Below are 17662 nucleotides of genomic sequence, written 5' to 3' on the forward strand. Positions count from 1 at the left end.
GTAGGTAGTGAATGAGGTATTAATTTCCTCATAGGGTGTATATGCTTTAGAATGGAAAATAATAAATGTTATTTTCATTATTCGTAAATATTGTTGCCTCTATAAATGTTTGAATTCTAAAACAATACTGATAAACTAGCATAAGTTTTATGTAAAAAGTTACAAAGCTTTAAAAGTATATTTAAAATACTTCAAAGCAAACGTAAAAAGAACAATTATTACATATTCATTCTTAGGGTTTCTTTCTTTCCCCGATTCTTTTGATTTTTCTTTTTCTTTGTTATAATTTTAGTCTGTCAGTCCTTCCAAAAAGGACTCATCTGGAAAAGGTTCACTTATATTTCATTCCAGACCTTCAAAATTCTTTCATAATAGAAAAAGTTATATTAGGGAAGGGTATAAAATTCTGTGTAGAATAATAGCTCCAAAGGATTACTATTATTTTTCATTTACACAATACTATAGAGCTTGTTAAGAGTATAAAAAAATACTATTTAAAAATTGTATGTTAGAAAAAAGTTTCCTATGTAACAATGCTTGAGACTCAAACAATATTTTTTTTTTTTATAAAATGTACTACCACATGTTTTTCTCTTAGGTAATAAAGGTCATTAGAAATAATTGCCTTGACTACTTTGGAAAGTGACAGTCAAGTAAATAATAGCAACTATCTCAATACTTTGCTATAGGCTGAAAAGGGTAAAAATTTCTCCTGTGAGAGGATCTGCTAGTCTAAATATCCCACCCTTGGCATTTTAGTTCTTCTGATTCTTCAAACTTTTGGGCTGGAGAACACTTTCTATCATTTTTGCTTCTAACTAATGGCTTGTAGTATGCATCTGTATGTGTTCTTTCTCACCAGTGAAGAACCCAATTCGGAGATCTTCAAAAATTTGAGTGGTACTCTGTGATAATGATGGCCTACAATTGAGGTGCTTTATAATTTATAAAATGTTTTTATCTAAATGACTGAATTTCAGGCTTCTGACCATCCTTTGGTGTAGGCAAGACAAAGGATGTGGTTCTTATTTTCTAAAGCAAAAAACACAAAGAGTTGAGGCAAACTGCAGCTATTAAGATAAGAGCTAAACAAAGACAAGATCCCAAGTTTTCTGAGACTGCCTGTCTAGTCCACCTCTCTGTTTCAATCAGGTCAGGTTTTGTATCCCAGTATCTCCAAAGTCCATGCCTTTTCTACTTGCCACTGAGAACTTTGAGATGAACTTTGTAATGTTTCCTGGGGGGAAAAAATCATGACACAAGTGAAATGGCAACTATATGAAGGCTCCCATTACAAACACCTCACTATCAGCCAAAAAGCTGGAGTCCTTGGCCTTCTTACTCCAAGTATTAACTGTGTGCCCTTGGGCAAATCAAACAAGCTGTCTGGCACTCAGCTGCCTTATCTATTAGGATGAAAGACTTATATAATATCACCCCTACACATAAAACTCTGAAATATTAGTAAAGTGATACACATTCCTAAAGAAAAAAAAATAATGCTGTATTGTTCCCACTTAGAATTGCTGGAATGGACTTCAGACTGCAATACTACAGCTGCCAATTCTTTAACAATTTGGACTGCGTAGCACTAACTTAAATCCACCTGTGGGAATAGAATTGGAGGCAATACACCATCTCAACTTAACTCTGTTTGTGTTTTCAAAACCACTAAGGGAAGTTGGGCTGAAACTGGTTTTGGAAAAATACAGAAACTCTATATCAAACTTGACAAGAAAGATAACTGTATGCCATATTAATGATTTTCGATTGTATTAGTAATTTCCTATTGCATTGTTTTGGGATTTAGTTATGTTGGCACAATGTAAAAAGCAATATGGTTACAATTTAATTTAATCTATTAAGGCTCGCCAACATGAGACACAGGTGCATGCTATTTAAATGTATTTAACTAGTACAGTTTAAAATTTATATAACTGATAAATTGCAGGCTTGATTAGACTGACATCAATAGGACAGTCTAACTAATCTGCATTTTCTGGATCTCTCCTGGGAGCCATCTAGCAACTTATCTTTGTTTTATTACCAGGCTAGGATTTTATTATCTATCCATCTATCTTTTTATTTATTTATTTTTAATTTATTTTTTGGCCACGCCTGCAGCATGTGGAAATTCCCGGGCCAGGGATCAAACCCACACCAGAGCAGTGACCTGGACTGCTGCAGTGACAATGCAGGATCCTAACCTGCTTCACCACAAGAGAACTCCAGGCTGGGATTTTAGCTCGAAGAACTTCCAAACATAAAATAGTCTCAGCAGTCAACAGCATCAACTTCATGCCTCTTATTTCTTTTTTTTCCTCTTCTCCTATTTTTTTTTTTTTGACTTTTGAAATGATTATAAAGAAGGACATAAATCCCAACAGTATCCAGCATTACAACCCACAAACATATCTTTGGATCCAGCAGGCAGGCCTGTGGTCAGTGCCTATTTTGCCATTCCTTTATAAGGTAAGGTCATCCAGTTCATTTAGGAGCTAGATGGTGAACTGCTGCTTCTCTAATTCCAGAAAGTAGCTTGCCATCCAAACACATAATTAAAGAGGGCAGCAGCATGTGTTCCAGAACAGTGATGCAATATTTCGGGAAAGAGTCTCTGTTGGTAAAATCAGTAGCACGCCCACCTAAGCCACTACCATATTTGTCTAACAGAAGGCTATTTTTTCTTACTCTGTGAACATTTAAGGTCAAATCTACTAATTGTTTCCAAAATATAATATGAGTTCAAGGTTTGTCCATATCGAAACCAAGTCAAAATTAATCATGCATAATCTAATGAATACAAAACTGTATGGATTGCCAGAGAACTCATGTGTCAGTTTCCATGGTGTGAAGAACTTGCCAATGACCTTTATCAAGTTGTTCAATCTTTCTTTGCTTTAGAATTCTGGACTCTAATCTATAAAATATGATGTATACCTCTTAGTTTACAGGGAATCATAGTTAAGCATTTTTAATTAATCTTAAGCCTGTTAGGAAAAGTTCTGTATAAATACATATCTTCCCACTAATTCACTTCCTATACTTTGTAAATTCTGGCTAATTTCCCCTCTATGTTTTAATTAAGCCTTTAGAAATGTACATTTCTAAAGAAACTTAAAGAAATGTCTTCATAATTCCCACTATCAATCCCCTTTCTTAAAGCATATCTGTGGAATTTACAGAAGAGCAATAGAGTTTTTGTCAACCAGAAACTGACAAGAAATGTTTACCTTCTTTGTATGTCAATAGGGAGTGTATTTAAATACCTAAGCATAATTTTATTTATCGTGGAAGCTGAAAGCAGTTTTTTTCCTGAAGAACTTTCAAAACCAATTACTAACGCACAGATGAAACACTGTCCATCCTCCCTTTGCCCCCACTTCCAAATACCATACCATGTCTCTTTCCTGGAAAGCACAGCAGAAATAGGGAGAATGGAAATTTAACTCCTTTTATGCACTTCCTAATTACAGGGTTGCATTTGTATTACTAAGAAATTCTGTTTGTTTTCAATTATGATTCCAAAGGAAAGCAAACCCAGGAGCAGATGAGTAACAGATCAGATCCAGTTGGAAACTTTCATGTATGTTACTTTTTAAGAAATTCTGAAAGCCTTCTCTGTACTAATCCTGCTCGTAGAGGGAACTTAAAAGAAGGCAAGAATGTGATGTGTTGATCCTTTACACCATCTGTAGCCATAAACATCCTTAGCCCTTCAAGAATATAACTTTGGCAAGAGTATTTTGAATCATACCACCTCTCTTGCCTGTTGGAAGGAAGTTAAAGTACTTTAAAAAAAAAAAAAAAAACTTGGCGAATTGAGACCACCTAAACTTATCTTTCTAGACTTTTCTACACATCTACTAGAATGAACTCTCAGCAGACTAGTCTTTTCTGAAAAGAATAGAACCTGTCATCTGCTGACAGAAGCTAGAGGACAAACCTCACACCCTTTCTCTGAGTCTGGAGAGAGAAAATGTGTTGGAGAATTAAAAAAAAAAAAAAAAATCACATGATTCTGTTGTAGCCTTTTTGGAAACTGTAAAAATGGATTTAGAGCATTTCTGCATGAAAATCACCTTTGGCATGATGATTGGAAAGGAAAAAGGGCAAAGAAGTGTAGGGGAAGGAAGACATCACCTGGCTGAGACACCATTTCATAAAGACCAGTTTCCTCAGAGAAGAGCTTAACTTTCTACTTTATTCTGCCTTTGTAAATACAATACTCAGCAAGCCTTTCTTCTTCCCTTTTGTTCTCCTCCCCCTGGAAAGAAATTCTTATTTTGCTGTAGTTGCATTTCTGAATGTAGCAATTTGAAAATTCATTTTATATTCAATTTACTCATCTTATTACATAGTTCACATTTATCTCAGTTTTCATTTTGGTTAATGTGAAGCAAACCGTATTAAGATCCAAGGACAGGTAAAACTTTTCAACACTTAACTGTCTTCAGAAGAGAGAACTTCATTGCCTTCATCTGGAATGTTTCTTTTTGTTAGGATCAAAGATTTGAGAGAGGAAAGACACCCCTCCCCCAATTTCACACCGAAATGTATATTAACCAGGAAGAATTCCTTAAGTGGAAACATTTCTACAATAGCCTTCTTTATTTTCATCTCTTTATTTAATGCATTTTCTCAGACACCTTAAAAATGGAATAGAAGAAAGGAGATGTCCTTTGCAGGCAGTTCATACTATGCCTGCATTCAACAAGAACATTAAAAAATAAGTCACCATAGCTCTTTTTTTTTTTTTTTTTTTTGGTCTTTTTGCTATTTCTTTGGGCCGCTTCTGCGGCATATGGAGGTTCCCAGACTAGGGGTCTAATCGGAGCTGTAGCCACCGGCCTACGCCAGAGCCACAGCAACGCGTGACCCGAGCCGCGTCTGCAACCTACACCACAGCTCACGGCAACGCCGGATCGTTAACCCACTGAGCAAGGGCAGGGACTGAACCCGCAACCTCATGGTACCTAGTCGGATTCGTTAACCACTGCGCCACGACGGGAACTCCACCATAGCTCTTTTTAAAAAATCTCAACGTTTGTGTCACGTACACTAAAGATTCAGATGACTAAGAAATAGACCGCTGTTATTAAGATATTTGGTACCATGCTGAAGTAAAATCAGCACCTAATTTCTTGTTCAAACAACTGGGTAGAAGTGTAAAATTGAAATATGCTTTAGAAACTTTTAAAGGCCCCAATGACTTTCCTGTACCACTGAAGACAAGCTATATGGATATTGCAACTCTGATCTAAAGAGAAGATACATCCTTTATTGTTTCAGACATACAGATAATTCTGTGTCATACAGAGTAAATCATGCATGTTGTATCTTTTTTGGAGGGAACACCTACAAACTCAAATTTTGTTTGTCTTTCTTACCATTATAAAAATTTACTTTTATTTTAGAAAAGAGTATATAGAAATACAAAAAGGAAGAAATTAAACGTCATTTATAACTCTTGTTCTCCACCACTCAGAGATTATTTACCTGCTGCTGCCTGGAGTGGTAGAAGACGACACTGATGTGGGGTTTGAGTTTAATGTCCGTGGGAGGACTCAAGAGGGCCTTGGATCTTCAAAAGAAGGGAGATTTGAAAAAAAAAAATCTATTAAAGCCTGAATAATTTATATCAAACTAAAAAATTTCTGCACAGCCAATTATACAACAGCAGCCACAAAAAGAATGAAATAATGTTATTTGCAGCAATATGGATGGAACTAGAGATTATCATACCAGTGAAGTGAGTCAGAAAGAGAAATACAAATGCCATATATTACTTATGTGTGGAATCTAAAAAATATGGCACAAATAAACCTATCTACAAAATAGAAACATACTTATAGACATGGAGGACAGACTTGTTGCCAAAGGTGGGGAAGGAGGGAGTGGGATGGACTAGGAGTATGGGGTTAATAGATGCAAACTATTACATTTAGAATGGAGAAGCAATGAGGTCCTACTTTGTAGTACATAGAAATGTATCTAATATCATGGGATAGACCATGGCGGAAAATAATATAAAAAAAGAACACTGAGTCACTTTGTTGTATAGCACAAATTAACACAACATTATAAATCAACCTATAATTTAATAAAACATTTAAAAATGGGCAAAAGGCTTGAACAGACAATTTTCCAACAAAGACTTACACATGGCCAACAGATATATAAAAACATGCTCAACATTATTAATCACTGGGGAAGTGAAAATTAAAACCACAATGAGATATCACCTCAAGCTTGTTAGGATAGCTATTATGAAAAAATAAAAAATAACAAGTTTTAACAGAGATGTGGAGAAATGGGTCAGACTTTAAATCTGTTGGTGAGATTGCAAATTCATACAGGCATATGGAAAACAATATAGAGTTTCATCAAGAACTTGAAAATACAAATACTGCGTGATCCAGCAAACCCACTTCTGAGTATATATTCAAAAGAAATAAAATCACTATCTCAAAGAGCTGTCTGCACTCCAGTGCTCACTATAGCATTATTCACATTAACCAAGATACAGAAACGACTTAAGTGTCTGATGACAGATGTATGGATAAAGAAAAAATATTTATGTAGAATGAAGTATTATTCAGCCTTTAAAAGGAAGGACATCTTTCATTTGAGACAACGTGGAAGAACCTGTAGGACAATATGCTAAGTGAAATAAGTCAAATAGAGCAACACAAATATCATCTGATCTCACTTATATGTAGAATCTTAAGAAGTTGAACTCATAGAACTAGATAGTAGAATTCTGGTTACCAAGGGGCTGGTGTCATTGAGGGAGATGTTGGTGAAATGGTACAAACATTTAGAATAAGATGAGTATTTTCTAAAGACCTAATATACAGCATGGTGAATATAGTTAATAACAAGGTATTATATACCTGAAATGTGCTAAAGGAGTAGATCTCCGCTACACATACACAGGCACAAAATAGTAACTATGTGAAGTGATGGATATGTGGGTATGCTAATTGGCTTGACTGTGATAATCATTTGACAATGTATGCATATACTAAAACCTCATGTTCTATACCCAAATATAAACAAGGTTTGTCAGCTATTCCTCAATAAATCTGGGAGGGAAAAAAAAAGCCTAATTTCTCAAAAATCTTCATGTTAACATAAACAGTTTAAAAATAAAACAACTGCACAAGAAATGTGTTTCTGTCAGGTCTCAGGGTTAGGGGTCTCCCTGAGAAAAATAAAAATCCTGGGCTATCTTCCCCATGAATTTGAGGTTTGAGATCCGTAAAAGAGAAATCAACTTGAAAAATAATATTTGTTCAGGCCACTTGGAAGAAGCAATTACACCACCCATTATAGAAGAGCTCTCCCATGGTCGAGTCAGAGTATCAAGAACTTCTGACGTTAGGAAAACAATCTGAAAGATAACATAAAAATGTATGTTTATAATGATACAATGTATGTTTACTAGAATAAGGAATCAAAACATAGAATAGCAAACTATGAAAAAAAAAAAAAAGGCTCATTTGAAAAGAACCAAATAGAAATTCCAGAAATGTTTTCTTTGCTTCCCAGAGACCTTTTAATACTGAAGACCCTCAAGGCTTAGCTCTCAACTCTCTTCTCCATCTTCCCTAACACTTTTAATTATCTTTCTTCCCTAAACCTCAGATTCCTTCAACATCTCCACTTGAACAGAAATCTAAAATTGACCATGTTCACAAGTGAACCAAATCTTACCCCTAAACTGCTTCACCCGCGGTCATTCCCATCTCAGTTAATGTGACTTCTTTTGTCACATCCACATCAGCAGTTGTTAAATCCAGTTGGCTTTACTCTCAGGCTCTACCCTCAAGATAGAAATGTGCCACTTCTCACCACCTCTGCTAACCTCACGCTATGCTATTCGGAGATCATCATCACATCTCTCCTAGATTACTGTCTCTTGGCATCCATCCTTGAGCCCAATAGATTGCCCTCAACAGAGTAATCATAAGAAAAAATCAGATCTTGCCATTCTTTGCTCAGAATCTTTTTATGTCTCCTCATCTCACTCAATAAAAGCCAAAGTTCTGAAAAGTTCCCACAGTGTTCTACTAGTTCTGACACCACTGTTTTCTAAGCTCATTTCAGACTAGCCTCTCCTTATTCCCTCTGGTCCCACACTAGCCTCATCTTTGTTTCTCAAAATTCTGGGTCTTTGTATTAGCTGTTTCTTTTACCTAAAATCTCCTCCCCCAGGTAGCCTCATGGTTTTCTCTCTCACCTTTTTCAGATTTGAGCCCTTTCCTGAACACCCTGATGATATTGCTCCCCTTTTTCAACACTCAGCATCCCTCTCGTCCTTTATTTTTCTTTTCACAAGGTGTTCTTTCCATAATTTGCTGATTTGCTTATTGTCTCCCTAAATGAAATACAAGCTCCATGTGGGTGGGGATTTTGTATGCTTTGTTCATAGTTAATAGGATTTTTTAAATTTATTTTTTTTCATATAACTTATATCAGTTTCTTCACACAATATCTTGAATATTTTTCCATTGTAATTAGTATTCAAATATTAATGGTTATATAATATGTAATAATTTGTTTATTTCATAATTGTACATTTGTGTTTCCAAGTTTTCACTATTATAATCTTGTTCTTATGTTAATTTTTGACACTGTAAAATTATTCTTTAGAATATGTTACTGGAAGTAGAATTACTGGGTCAATGAAAATGAACATTCTGGTTTTCTGTTTTGATTTTTGGCCTTGATTTTTTTTTTTTTTGAGATACAGTTGATTTACAATATTATATAAACACCAGCTATACAACATGTTGTTCAACATAGTTATTATAAAATATTGGTTATATTCCCTGAGATGTGCAATATATCCTTGCACCTTATTTATTTTTACCTCTTAAAAAACCCTTTTATACCTAAAAGGTATACACCTAAAAACCACTCTTTTTATACCTAAGAGAAAAAAAAAATGTCTTGTAAGCAATTTGGTCTTAGATTGAAACCACTCTTTTTCTCAGATTAAGCTGTTAAAAAAAGTCTCAAGTTTAAAGGTAGTCTTTTTTTAAAAAAAATGTATACATTCTATAAAAACATTTGGACCCTAGGAACCCTGGGAAAAATGAATCTCTCCCAATTTTTTCAAAACTGAATTTTAAACACTTTCAGTTTAGCTTTTCCCTTGTCTATTGTGAAATGTTTTTTTGTCACAGGACAAAGCAATAAAAATCGGATAGATTTTTAATGGAATTAACACTTGCTCTCAACCATAAAAATAAGCTAAGCAAAGAAAATTTTTGAGGGAAGTTTTTAAGGGTGAGCATTTAATATTTAAAGCCTTTATTGTTCATCTGTTGAACTTTTTCATTTCAAAATATAGTCTTTAATTTTATGCCAAAAGACTTCTATTTTTGCTTTAATAAGAAGTTGCTTGATGGATGGTGATATTGTCCATACTCTGGTTAGTGATCCGCCTCAACATTGTTCTGGTGAATTTTATACAAATAATTTTACAAAGGCTTATTCTGTGTCTTAACACCTCCCATGGGAACTTGGGTTTGGCAGCCTTCTATTAGTGATTATAACATGTAGCTTGAGTTGAATCAGGACACAGACCATGATGTATTCTATTTAAAATTTCATTTGTGGGACATTAGCAGAAGGTTTATGAGAGTTTTGTAATAATACTGTTTTGTGGAAGGTAGGAATGTTGTTAGCTATGAGAGTAAATAGAATTTGATTAGATTTCAAGCAGTGGTTTAAGGCTCATTATTATAAATTTGAAAAGGCAAGCAACATTTTAGTATTAGAAAAACTCAGGTATTAACTTTTAAAACAAGTTAGAGGTATAATCTGATGAGTTATATGTACATGAGGCAGAAATATACTTCTAAATAGGTCAAATTTCTTCCTGCTTTTTTTATATTTTTAAAATTTTTTTTATTTTTTATTTTTTTGGTGGGGAGAATGCTGACTTTTGTTTTGGAGTGGCTCAAGCGAGGATCAGTCCTTTGGCCTTTTAGGTAGCTGTGCTGATTCCCTCTTGCTCTCATGCAACTTCAAGACATTAAATATACAGATGACACAAAAATTTGTATCTAGTTCATACCTCTTTCTGAATTCAGAAGCATATACCTGATGACCTATTGCAATCACTCCTTAAGGTATTTCATAGGCTTATTAAATTCAATATATCCAAAACTTAGTTCCTAATATACAACAGCCCCACCTCCAATTCAATCTCGCTTATAATGTTTCCAACTCATTAAATGGGGGTATATATACCCGTTTTGCTTGTTTTCTCAACATAATTATTAGTAGCATCCTCTCTAACTTTCAAAAGTAACCTCTTTAAGTTTCAAAAGTCATTATATGTTACATGCTCACATATAGTAATGCTAATTTCATTTTCTATGTTGTTTAGACTCCCAAGGAATACTGCACGCTGTCACCCATATCACAATCTACTTTATCAGGAAATACTACAGGGTTTACTATGGAAATATATATAGAATTTGTCCATTACTCACATGACCACTGTCACCATGCTGATTCAAGCCACATCATCTCTTACCTCTGTGACTGCAATAGTTTCCTGAACTGGTCTTGCTTGCATCCAGACTTCCCTATTAAAATGAATGTTGGATGATGTTACTGCTCAGTTCTAAAACCTCAGCTAAGTGAATAAAGTCTTGTTACCTTTTGAATGACTTCCCCTGATATCAGCATTTTATAGCATGCTTGGACTAGGAGCAGTATCCCCTGCCACACTTAAGTTCTCATCACTATGTTCTTACCCACTGGAACATTTACCACCTCTATCTTGCTCACTAGCCCAGATTGCAACCTGCTACTGGATTCCTGTTCCCCGAGTCTACCAGATTGGACTTTGGTTCCTGTACTTGGCATCTGCATCTGTGTCTACTCTCTTTCTCTGCTCTTATTTGGCCCAGCATGTTGGGGAGGTTTTGAAAGGCCCTAATGATTCTCAGGATGATCCATCTTGCTTTAAGCAACTAGGCTGGATGCATTTGGTTGCTTAAGATTATCAACTTCTTGAAGTAAAGGAGAAAGCCAAGCTCTTTGTGTAGCAATAGTAAGGATATTTATGATTGCTCAAATGTATCTACGAAAAATTATGTCCTTTGAATTAATTTGAAGAAAATATGTAGACTTGCATTTGGAATTCAGATTATAATTTTATTATTTTCAAACACCAGAACTACCTTTTAGGTAATGTTTCTTAGGGTGGTGAATTTCCACAAAGATGTTAAAGAAATTTAAAAAGAGAACTTGAGAAAAGATACACAAATATTTCATCAGAATGATCAGCCCAAGGGAAATATAATCCTTTAAAAATGACGATAGGTAATTTTTTTAAATCTGAAATTTGTATTTAACCCTCCACCAATAAAACAGTTCAATAGCTTTTGCAAAAAAGTGATGTGACATGGCTTTCTTCCTAGCCATGACAGATTTTTATTTTAATACACAAAATAAAACAACAAATTGAAAATTTTGATATGCGTTTGATTTCTGAGCAGTTACTTACTAGAGGCAAGTGATTCAAGTCTTTGAGATTTTGGTTTTGTGTCCTATGAGTATCTTTAAATTAATTACATATAATCCATTTAAAATTTATATTGTTAGATTATTTATACATATATTTCTTTTTTTCTTTTTTTGTCTTTTTGCTATTTCTTTGGGCCGCTTCCGCGGCATATGGAGGTTCCCAGGCTAAGGGTCTAATTGGAGCTGTAGCCGCTGGCCTACGCCAGAGCCATAGCACGTGAGATCCGAGCCGCGTCTGCAACCTACACCACAGCTCAGGGCAACGTCAGATCGTTAATCCACTGAGCAAGGGCAGGGACTGAACCCGCAACCTCATGGTTCCTAGTCGGATTGGTTAACCACTGCGCCACGACGGGAACTCCCCTATACATTTATTTCTAAACATGAATCAGTGAAGAGATTTGACCAAACTTAGGTTTCTTTAAAATTGCAGCGCCAAAACTTTTTTTTTGCTTTTTTGGGAGGGAGTGCTAATGTTCATATTTAGTACTGTCTTATGAATTATCATGTGTGGCAACACAAATTAAACCTAATGATTCCAAATTTAACTCAAATAATTGCTTTCCTAACCATTTGGTAAAGTGAGCAATTTGTAAAAGTTATAAAATATACTTAGAAAATTTTATAACAAAAAAAATGAGGCCTCGTTTTACCCAGTTTCTGGAACATTTTATAATAGAAATAATAGATGATGGACTAATCTTCATCCATCATCATGAAATAATGATTTTAACTGCTTGCATGCTTTGATGTAGTTAATAAAACTTGAATCCCGAAATCTTAATCTAACTTCTTAATCTAATCTAAGATTGGTTTTATTAGTGTTAGTATTAAAAATGATCTATCCCTCACATATATCTACCTGATATTTCAATTACATAGTAAAAATTTTAGATCAGTACTCATGTATCGATTAGTGACACTTATGTATAGATCATCCTTCTAGAAGAAAAAGAACTCATTATTCATATTCAAATCCTTAAAATGATAGCAATAAAATTCTCCTTTTTGCTCCTTTTATGAATTCACTAAGGCATCTCATAGTTGAGAAACCTGTTTCCTGTGACCCAAAAGAGTGGGAAGAAGCATCACAGAAGGCTATTGTAATATCTCTGTTTTCTCATGAAATTTCAAATCAAATGTTGTAAATCACTAATTTCTAACTATCATGAAAGTTTCCATTATTTCTTTAGGAAATTGATGTGAAGATGTTCCAGAATTATAATCTGGAAGAGTTTACAATAAGTATTTGCCATTGACTGGTACCTTAAGATATTAATAAGTTTAAATAATTCTTGGTTATTCTCTTTAGGTTCTTCATCCTCATGTCAGTTTTTTGGCTGGAGATTGTAAGAGGGTGAGAAGAAAGTAATAGAGAGAGAGAGAGAAAGAGGTATGGATGCATACTGACATCTTCCTTTCCTCTCCTATCCACACTAACACCACATTCTTGACTATCTGCATCCCTCAAGGACTGTAGCTCCTTCTGTGTAGGCCCCCTCCAAGATTCAAGCTCTCATTGGGCGCTGCATTCTTTTTCTTGTCTTTCCTGTCCCAGGGTGGGTAGAATTTTCTCTATCATTAACTAGCCTCTAGATGCTTCAAAGTCATTTGTGTTTCCCTCTTACCTTTGTAAATAGTCCCTTCATTAAATTCCCTTTATTTGGAGTTCCCTTTGTCGCTCAGTGGTTAACAATCTGACTAGGAACCATGAGGTTGCGAGTTCGATCCCTGGCCTTGGTCAGTGGGTTAAGGATCCGGCATTGCCGTGAGCTGTGGTGTAGGCTGCAGATGCAGCTCGGATCCTGCGTTACTGTGGCCCTGGTGTAGGCTGGTGGCTACAGCTCCGATTCGACCCCTAGACCCCTAGCCTGAGAACCTTCATATGCCGAGGGATCGGCCCTAGAAATGGCAAAAAAAAAAAAAAAAAAAAAAATCCTCTTTATTTAAATCATTTGAGTTGATTCTGATTTTAACTGCTACAAATAAATCTCAAACAAATTGGAATATTTATTTTCTAAATTTACTGATATCCATGCAAGGGAATTTTCAAGCCACATTTAAGTCATAATCATCCTTGTATTACTTCTTATTGAATTAAGTTTAAACTCCCTATGCCTCTGTTTAAGTATGGAATCAGCCCTCAGAAATGTAATGCAGAATCTTTGTTTTCAATACAAGTACCTAGTTCAATTCAGCCTTTCTCTTTTTCATTGATGTTTCAGTTTTAAAATTCTATTTTTAGTTCATGTTGGGTCAAATATTTCCTGTATCATTTTCTGTCACAAACACTTCTTTCTGAACCAGACTAGAAAAATATAGTCTATAGTATATATGTATGTGCAGCCTTATGTGATTCCTTTTTAGAGTATGAGGCCATTCTGGTTTTTGGTTATTACCTCTATTACGGTTCAGTTACTTTTTATTTGCATATATGCCCATATAGTCATATATAAACCCACATAATAGTTAGAGACCCTGAAAGGTACACATTACATCTGAAAATGTTTTGTGTGTTTTTAATCTGTATTTGTGTTTTAACTTTTGAATATTTTGTATTTTCATGTATATATAGGCACATTTTGGATTGTTGGGATGAGCTTATTTCACCCAGGCATGCCACAGATTTCAGTGTTTGTTTCATTGCAGGATAAGGTCTACAAGCATAGGACCAAATCCCTAGTTTCATGTTTGCACATAATAAAATAACATCATAGAGACTTTTTTTTTGTCTTTTCTAGGGCCGCACTTGCGGCACATGGAGGTTCCCAGGCTAGGGGTCTAATCGGAGCTGTAGCCGCCAGCCTATGCCAGAGCCACAGCAATGCCAGATCAAAGCCGCATCTGCAACTTACACCACAGCTCACGGCAATGCCAGATCCTTAACCCACTGAGTGAGGCCAGGGATTGAACCCATAACCTCATGGTTCCTAGTCGGATTCGTTAACCACTTAGCCATGACAGGAACTCCCATAGAGACATTTTAAGTCAATGTTGAAAGTCCAACAGAAATTACATTCTCAAGGGTCTCTACAAATTTTAAATGTGTTGGGAAGGATGTCTTCAAAGTTCTAAGTTAATATTCAATGACTCAGTTAAATAAATATAGTATTGAACAAATACAGAAATAAATGGCGCTTCTTTAATTGATTTTTATGCATTAAAATAATGCAAAAACAAAAATTTTTTTCTGGTCCAATTTTTTGTTGTTGAGGACTAATTTGTAATTGATTTAATTTCTCTCTATAGTTTATTAAGTTTTTTTCAATCTTAATAAATAGGTTTGACCCTTTCTTTTGAGATAATTATAGATTCGTGTGCAGTTGCAAGAAATTATACAGAGATCCCAGATACTCTTTACTCAGTTTCCTCCAATGGCAACATCATACAAAACTATATACAGTATAGTATCACACTGACACAATCCAGATACAAAACATTCTGTCATCAAAAGGATCCCTCATATTTCTCTTTTCTAGCCACACCCACTCCTCTCTCCTTTCTTTGTCCTTAATTTCTGCAACCACTAATCTTGTCTCTTAATGTACAATTTTGTTGCCTCAAGAATGTCACATAAATCAAACCATATAGTATTTAACATTTTGAAAGTGACTATTCCCACTCATTAAATTCTCTGGAGATTCATCAGGTTCTTGTGTATATCAAAAGTTTATTCTTTTTGTAGTTGAGTAGTATTCTATGCTCCATATACCATAGCACTTGAACTGTTCACCTGTTGAAGGATATATAAACTGATACTAGTTGTTGATTATTGCAAATGAAGCCACTAGGAACATTCACCCACAGGCTTTTGTGTGACTGTATGTTTTCATTTTTCTGGGATAAATGAGCAGGAGTGCAATAGTTAGGTTGATTGGTACTTGCATGTTTAGTTAAAATCTTTTGAAAGAAATTTCTAAACTGTTTTCCAAAGTGGTTTTACCATTTTACATTTCCGACAGCAATGTGAAAGTGACTCAGTTTCTCCACATACTTGTCAGTATTTGCTGTTGTCACAATTTTAGCCATTTTTCTAGGTGTATAGTGTGATACCTCATTGTGGTTTTAATGTGCATCTCCCTAATGGGTAATGATATTGAATATCATTTTATGTATTTATTTGCCAAGCTTACTCTTTGATGAAAAGTCTGTTCATGTTTTTTTGGTCCATTTTCTATTTGGATTATTTTTTAGTTGCTGAGTTTTAAAGATTTTTTTCATAGATTCTAGATAATAGTCCTGTTAAATATGTAGTTTGCAAATGTTTTCTTCCATTCTATAGCTTAACTTTTATAAGTTCACAGGGTCTTTCACAAATCAGATATTTTTAAATTTAATGAAGGCAAATTTATCAGTTTTTGTTATTATGGATTGTGCTTTTGGTATCAAGTCTAAGTAAGAATTCTTAGCCTATCCATCAATTCCAAATATTTCATCCTATTTTTTTTTCTAAAAGATTTCAAGCTTAATATTTTAAATTTGTGTTCATGATTAATATTGAGTTAATTTTTATAGAAAATGTGACACTTAGGTCAAACCCATTTTTGTTTTGTTTTGTTTTGTTTTGGGTTTTTTTACCTGTGGAAGTCCACTTGTTCTGTCACCATTTTATTGAAAAGATTATCCTTCCTTCATTGACTTGCCCTTGCATATTTGACAAACAGCAGCTCAGCATATTTTGTGGGACTATTTTGGATTTCTCAATTCTGTTTCACTCATCTATGTGCCTACCTCTCTGCCAATACTATGTAGCCTTGATTATTGTATCTGTGTAATCAGTCTTGAAATTAGGGAAGTTTATTCCTCCCACTTTATACTTCCCTTTCAAAACTGTTTTTTACCTATTCTGGTTTCTTTGCCATTTCGTATACACTTTAGAATAATCTTGTCTTTATCTAAAAAAGTCTTGCCAGGATTTTGATATATATAACACTAAACCTGTACATCAATTTGGGGAGAATTAATACTTTTACTATTTTAAGTCTCCCAAAACATGAATATGTTGTCCTTCTATTTGTTTAGATATTGTTTGATTTCATCACTGTGCTGTTTTTTGTTTGTTTGTTTGTTTTAGTTTTCAGCATCCTATCTGAAGTCTTGTATTTAGATTTACACCTAAGTATATAAAATGGTATTACATTTTAAGTTTTAATGACCACACGTTCCCTGTTACTATATAGAGATCCAGTTAACTTTTGCGTGCTTGTATCCTGAAATCTTGCTGAACTCATTTATTAGTTCTAAGAGGTATGTTGTGTGTTCCTTGGGATTTTGTTCATGGACAATGACATCACAAGACAATGAAGACTGTTTTATTTCTTTCTTTCCAAGTTACCTTATTTTGATTTCATTTTCTTGCATTTCCGACTGGCTAAAACTTCCAGCACTGTGTTAAACAAGAGCGGTGAAAGCAGACATCCTTTCCTGAATTTTATTCTATTTCTCTCTCTAGTTTATTGAATTTACTTCAATCTTCAAATTTTATTTAAAATTTGTAGGGGTTCTGACCAGTGCTATTACACCTGTGTGTTAACTTGTACACAGGGCTGAGGACTTGTAAAATAAAAATGCATGTTTCCACTCCTTTCAGTTCCTAAAGACAATATTAAACATTGCTATAAAAATGACTTAAGAAATACCAATTGTGGAGTTCTCGTCATGGTGCAGTGGTTAACGAATCCGACTAGGAACCATGAGGTTGCGGGTTCAGTCCCTGCCCTGCTCAGTGGATTAACGATCTGACGTTGCTGTGAGCTGTGGTGTAGGTTGCAGAAGCGGCTCGGATCCCGCATTGCTGTGGCTCTGGTGTAGGCTGGCGGCTACAGCTCCAATTTGACCCCTGGCCTGGGAACCTCCATATGCCATGGCAGCGGCCCAAGAAATAGCAAAAAGACAAAAAAAAAAAAAAAAAAAAAAAAAAAGGAAGAAATACCAATTGTAAGCTCTCTTGACTTGGTACAGACAATGCTAAGTCCTTTCCATATACCATCATTGATATAGCAGTAATAGAATAGTCAAACAAGAAAATTCCGAAGGAACCACAAATGATCAACTCAACTGCTTCTACAAGGTGAGACAGGAAGAAGTAGGAAGAAATTTGATAGCACAA

General features: G+C 34.9%; 1 long non-coding RNA gene across 1 annotated transcript in view; it reads right to left on the reverse strand.

Moving 5' to 3' along the window:
* Positions 1-5264: 5264 nt before the first annotated feature.
* LOC146406045 (uncharacterized) overlaps positions 5265-17662 on the reverse strand; it is a 181690-nt gene continuing 169292 nt past the window's right edge. Inside the window, exons 3-4 of the long non-coding RNA XR_014839875.1 lie at positions 10556-10607; positions 5265-7396 (exon numbers count right to left, since the gene is read on the reverse strand). This is a non-coding gene — a long non-coding RNA (uncharacterized LOC146406045). The remainder of the gene's footprint in view (positions 7397-10555; positions 10608-17662) is intronic.

This window comes from Sus scrofa, chromosome 1 (genome assembly GCF_054392235.1).
Source record: "Sus scrofa isolate SSC_HxYL_T2T_F1_AM1 chromosome 1, Sscrofa_HxYL_maternal_Yorkshire_Landrace_v2.0, whole genome shotgun sequence".
NCBI classification, from domain to species: domain Eukaryota; kingdom Metazoa; phylum Chordata; class Mammalia; order Artiodactyla; family Suidae; genus Sus; species Sus scrofa.